Consider the following 6,452-nt stretch of genomic DNA (forward strand, 5'->3'; position numbering starts at 1 on the left):
TTGCTAAATTATTTAATCTCTTATGCTTCAATTGTCTCGCCTATAAAATAGTCAATAATCACTAATAGAGTGGTTGTGAAATTCACATAACATCACATAAGAAGTATTTAAGAGTGTCTGATTCTTTGCAACCTTCAATACGTGCCATTATTATCAACAACAGCAAGCATGTCTGGGGATGTCAGGAAATCCTTCACAGAGGGAAAAAGGCTTATTACTTAGAGGAAGTATTCTTAATCTAAGCAGGCAGGTGCACCTATTCATTCAGCTTTTTAGTCAACAATTTTTCATTTTTAAAAACGGTTTCTTGTAACATCCTGGGATGAGGAGTATCCTGTTTTGGTTCTTCTATTTTGCAAACAGAGAAAAATGTCAGAAGCTGATTACCTCATTCAAGTACATACTAGTTTTGTTGCTTAACTAGTTAAGGCTTTCTGTGAGAAAAGATTGTGCAGTAAATCTGATACTTCTCTGTGCAAAGCTTTTGGAGAACACAGAAATGCATAACCACTAACAGACACCACTGTGCTCGAGGTGAAGATACGGAGATAAACACATAGTGTAGACAGAAAAGTTAGAGTGGTCATTTTGTGGTATTGGGCTAGAGTTACAAGAATAAGGAAGAGCTCACAAAGAGGGCTGGTCAGAAAAGACATCATAAAGAAGGTAAACTTTAAAGCTCGGCTTCAGGGCGCCTGGGTGGCTCAGTCGGTTGAGTGCCTGATTTCCGCGCAGGTCATGATCTTGCGGTTTGTGGGTTCAAGCCCTGTGTCAAGCCCTGTGCTGACGGCTCAGAACCTGGAGCCTGCTTCGGATTCTGTGTCTCCCCCTCTCTCTGCCCCTCCCATGCTCATGCTCTGTCTCTCTCTGTCTCTCAATAATAAATAAACGTTAAAAAATAATTAAAGCTCAGCTTCAAAATATGAATAGAATTTAGGCAGTGGGTACAGACATGTCATAGGGAGAGTGTCATAAAGCAGACCAGATATGAACAAAGAGCATGGTGGTAAAGACACATGCTCATTCAGGAGACCTCAAACAGCCAAACTCTGCCTGCAGGAAGTTCTTATGAAGGATGCATAGAAGATAAGAATTTGGAGATCATTGCTAGATCAAGGAGTTTGGATTTTTCATTCTATAGACAACTAGCAGCTACTGCAGGGCTCTGAGGAGAAGATTTTAGGCATATAAGCAGACCTTAATGGGAGAGCATAAAGGGTAGAATAATGGAGGCAAGAATTCAAATCAGAAGTGATTGCCATCATCCTGACATAAAATTGGCATTATGGTGGGATTGAAAGGAAGAGGTGAATGAAGCAGACATTTTGCCTGAGTAATTACCAGCACTTAGTTATTCGCTAACTATGGTGGGAGACGGATAATCCACACAGCATGAGTTGGAAGTTCCTTCAGCCCTGCATTATTTCTGAAAGTGCTGACAGACTACCTCTAGCAGAATCACTTAGGTTATTAAAAATTTGGATTCCTGGGGCACTTGGGTGGCTCAGTTTGTTGAGTGTCCCACTCTTGATCTCAGCTCAGGTCATGATGCCAAGGTTGTGGGATGGAGCCCTACACTGGTCTCTGCCCTGAGCATGGAGCCTGCTTGAGATTCTCTCTCTCTCTCTCTCTCTCTCTCTCTCTCTCTCTTTCTCTCTCTCTTCCTCTGCCTCTCTCCCCCACTCAAGCTCTCTCTCTCTCTCTCCCTCTCTCTCTCTCTAAGACATAATTCAGATCCCTGGGTCCTATTTCAACTTGCTGGATCAGAATCACTGGGATCAGGAGCCCTACCATTATGCATTTCAATAAGCTTCCCAAGTGATTCTTCATGCCTGTTACAAGTTTGAAAATACCTGCCTTAGAGATTATTTGACCAACTGTATTTGCTTTCAAGAGGGGGAAACTGGGGTTCAAAGAGGTCACATAACTTCCCTAAGGCTACATAGCTATCTGGAACTAGGATGAGGGCTCCTAACTCACAGGCTTGACTTGTTCCGCCATGCCACCCAAGATTGATATCTGACGGCTGGGTGTTGCAAGGAAGGCACTGCTTCCTCACTTTCAAAGCAGCGAGGCAGAAAAAACTGGAACTAAAATCTAATGGATGCAGATGTGATTGGCTTAAAGTTCCAGCAAGCTGATGTCTGCCTGCTGTGGCCCAGAGGGCCATCCTGCAGGCAGGCTACTGCTGCTGTCTGTGCTCTCACCAGGGCCTGACTCTCAGACTCTGAGCATGCAGGTTCATGGGAATAGCCAGGGCCAGATGACCTCCTCAGAGCAGCCCTAACACACAGATGGGGGATGTTCATCCACACAGCTGATCCTGGCTCTCGGAGGGACAGCAGTGCAGTGAGTGTTTCTTGACTTATTACCCTAGATAGAGCAAGACTGGGAGGACTTTACTTAGCTGTTCTGAGTGTCAGCTTCTTTGATAAGACATGTGATTTAGAAGACTTACACTGAATTTGGAGAAAGAGGATCTGGGTTAAAGTCCTTTTCTAGCTGTAGAATTTGGGTCAATTATGATATATTGTTATCATGAGATTGACTATGCCAATCCCCCTATTTTATAGGAAAAAAAACCAGAGGGTCACCTGGGTGGCTCAGTCGGTTAGGCATGTGTCTTCGGCTCAGGTTAGATCTCACGGTTGATGAGTTCAATCCCTGTGCCAGGCTTGGTGCTGACAGCCCAGAGCCTGGAGCCTGCTTCAGATTCTGTGTCTCCCTCTCTCTCTGTGTCTCTCCCCAACTGGTTCTCTCTCAAAAGTAAATACATAAACATTAAAAAAAATTGTTAAACCCAGAAACTCAGAGAGAAAAACAATCTGTTCAAAGCTACACAGCATATTCATTTCCTCAAAATGTCCATCAAAAGATGAATGGATAAGGAAGATGTGGTATGTATGTGCACACACACACACACACACACACACACACAGGAATATTATGCAGCCATAAAAAAGGATGGGCTCCCACCATTTGAGACAACATGGATGGGTTTAGAGAATATTATGCTAAGTGAAATAAGTAAGACTGAGAAAGACAAATACTGTACTATTCCACTCCGAAGTGGAATATAAAAACAAGAACAAACAAAAAGCAGAATTAGACCTATAAAGACAGAGAACAAACTAATGGTTTCCAAAGAGGAGAGGGGTGCTTGCAGTGATGGGCAAAATGGATGAACAGGAGTGGGAGATACAGGTTTCCAGTTATGGATTGAATAAGTCACAGAATAAAACGCATAGCATAGGAAATATGGTCAATGATATTGTAATAATGATGTATCAAGACAGACGGCAGCTACATTTGTGGCAAAAATAGCATACAGCATAAACTTGTTACATCACTACATGGCACACCTAAAATTAATGTAAGATTGTGTATCAGCTGTACTCAAATCAAAGAAACAAATAAATATTAAAAAATATCAACTGTACCTTTCTATTAATGCTTTTATGAAGCTCAAATATATATGTGTGTATATATGTATTTATATTTATATAAATTATTACAAATAATTAATTAAATATTTATTAAATAATTAAGTATTTATATTTATATCACAGTATTTGTTGTGGGTGCCAGGGATTCTTCATCTACTCTTTTCATGTAGTAAAATGGTAGCCATCATTCCCATCCACCATACATACAACAGGTGTATAACAATGTAAAATGACACACACATACACGCATAAGAATTATGTAAAAGGATTTTGAGAAGAAAAGGATTAATTCAGGGTGCAAATATGTTTATGAGCCCATTTCTGGGCTGACATTATGTACTCTCTCATTGGCTTCCTAGGGCCATAACTGTTAAGAGGTGCTCCAACCCCTCCACACCCTACATTCAGAAAGGCGGCCATTACCACATTCTCTCTGTCTTGTTCGTCCACAACCCACCTCATTTTTTCTGGGGACAGAGGGTAGGGGATCTAACACAAGTATGTCTAATCAGGTTGCCCAAAACAAGGGAAGCCTCAGCAGATATTTGGACTTGCATCAGATAAACTAATCTGTTATTTTTAACTCATAAATATTTGTAGCCTTTGGGTCACTATGTCTTCTTAGAAGTCACCAAGCTCTAGTGTTCAGCATTAGACTCAGCCAAAGAAATTAGATGAAGTATAGTGGAAATACTGCCTCATGCTTCCTACTGCAAATCTTCACCCTTTCCTCTCCTGGTTTCAACTTTCTTCACAAAGATACAGTAGTAAAATACACTTATTGTTACAATTTTATTCTTATACACAGCAAAGTTTAAGAAACTCTTAAATCCTTAGACCAAAGTTTAAGAAATGCTGTCTTCCCTATGGTACAAGCCAATGTTTATGACTGGTAGGCTAGGCACATGAAGAATTTGTGGTGAATGAGTCAGTGGGAGGAAGGAAGAGAGGGGGAGAAAAAATAAGGAAAAGAAATGAAGGATCTGCGTGGTTGTGGTGCCAGGAGCCAGTAGAATTAAGTTCCGGTTCCAGCTCTGTCATTAACTTAGTGTGGGATGTGGGACGAGTCATACCGCTCTCTGGGCCACCACGTCCTCAAACTAGGACAAGGAAGAATTCTCTAAGACAGAGTTTTCCAACCTATGTGCCATATTACAACAGTGCGCCACCAATAGGTTCTAAGTATTCTCTAAATTATGGAGTCTCTCAACACTCGGAATGCTCTGTGTGGGATTTGGAGTTACTGAGGTTCTGGGACCAGGTGCCTCTAACCAAGAGAAGTCTATCACAGGTTCCTTGGGGGAGTTATCTGAGCCAGATTTCAAAGGCCACCCCCATGGTTCCCAGAGGAGACACGGTGAGCCAAATGTACCATGTGTTGTTCTATGATGCCCTGTGTGCAGCCAAAAAAGTGTTTGATGGCCTGGGCATCTCAGCAGCCAGCTTCAGAGCAAACCACTAACCATCCTAGATAGAATCTGAGGACCACTAAGGAGTTTATTGCCAAGTGCCCAGGGATTGGAGCCCGCCCAGCCCAAGATGCAGCCAGTTGGGGACGGATTGGTGGGGAGTATACAGTGGGGCTTTCTGGTCTGCCCAGCAATAAATGATAGCCCAGAATCTCTGTCTTTACATTCATCAGATTCTCTTGTCCTTCTGTTGCTGACAGACAAGAAGCCCATTTAGGGGTTTCCGTGTTAGTTGCAGGGCAACCACTCTTCCAGTACATGTGCAATGCATTTAATTAGCCTCTCATTACTATTTTGCAACACAAGATATGTAGAAGTGTGAATCTGAAATATTTTTGCTTTCTCATAAAGAGATTTAAACGCTGATTTGTCAGCATAAGAAAAGAAAAAAGGCTAGTAGGTGTCTTTAATTCCAGAAACCACAAATCTTCAAGTGACGATAAACAATGGTTTTAACATTTTTATCATCTACTTGCACAAATGAAGTTTCTTACCGATAGAGGTTGCCAAGGATTTGAAGTGGTCATCATTAAAATGGCTTGAACAGAGCTGCATATAATAGCCACATTGAGCATAATTTGTTGGTAAAAAGCTATGTCAGTAAAAGTATGTTCAAATTTCTCATTTAAATTTTTGAATTTTATTCAGAATCTTCTATACATTTAATATTTAACATTCCCTAAATATTTTGTATTTTATGTTTCCTGTAAATTTATAAAGCATAATACATTTTTTTCACCAAGGTTTATTTAGCTATTTCCAGATCCCATCTCATTTACTCATTGTCCTACTCAAATATTTTCATTTTCTATGGGTGTGAGATGTGAGAAAGCTGGATACAGTTGTCTAGGGTAGTAGTTCTCAGCTGAGGTGATTCTGCCACCCAGGGAACATCTGACAATGTCTGGCGAACATATTCGTTTCTCGCCACTGGGTAGCTGCTTACCGGCAACTAGTGATTAGCGGCTGAGGAAGCCGCTAAAACATCCTCTCGCGCACAGGATAGTCCCCCATAGCGTTATTGGACCCAACATGTCAATAGTGCCAAGGATAGAAGTCCTATTCTAGGGTCCCTCTCACTCTAAAGTTCTGTGAGTCTGAATTATGACTGTTCTTGAGGATAGTATGTGGCAATATTGGGTATGGCTAGGAATGGCCAGCTCTAACCTCCTAAGCACATTTATAATAGTAGACCCATCGCTTCTCGGCCTTTTGGCTAAGATCAAGTGTAGTATCTGTTCTTATCAGTTTAATATAATGGTAGACCCAGTAGGCAGGTAAAACGTGGGGCAAGACTTCCTGTATGCTTACAGGAAATCAAGCTCCAGATAGTTGCTTGAGATGGTATATATTTCCAAGCAGTAGGTGTATTACTTCTATGACAACATCAGCACCCCTAGGTGAGTATCTTCCTTTCTTTCCCTCTTTACTTGTTTTCAAGTTCCATATTCTGAAATCAACTTTTTTGTTCCACTGGACTATGACCTATCTTCTTTGTCAGCAACTCTCCCCTCCCTACTCTAGGCCTCCCTGGGAC

The 6,452-nt window shown here is 41.4% G+C and overlaps 1 pseudogene; it reads left to right on the top strand.

Annotated features, from left to right (window-relative positions):
• Positions 1–6,111: 6,111 nt before the first annotated feature.
• Positions 6,112–6,216, top strand: LOC113599707 (uncharacterized; annotated as a pseudogene).
• The last annotated feature ends 236 nt before the right edge of the window (positions 6,217–6,452 follow it).

This window comes from Acinonyx jubatus, chromosome C1, assembly GCF_027475565.1.
Source record: "Acinonyx jubatus isolate Ajub_Pintada_27869175 chromosome C1, VMU_Ajub_asm_v1.0, whole genome shotgun sequence".
Taxonomy (NCBI): Eukaryota; Metazoa; Chordata; class Mammalia; order Carnivora; family Felidae; genus Acinonyx; species Acinonyx jubatus.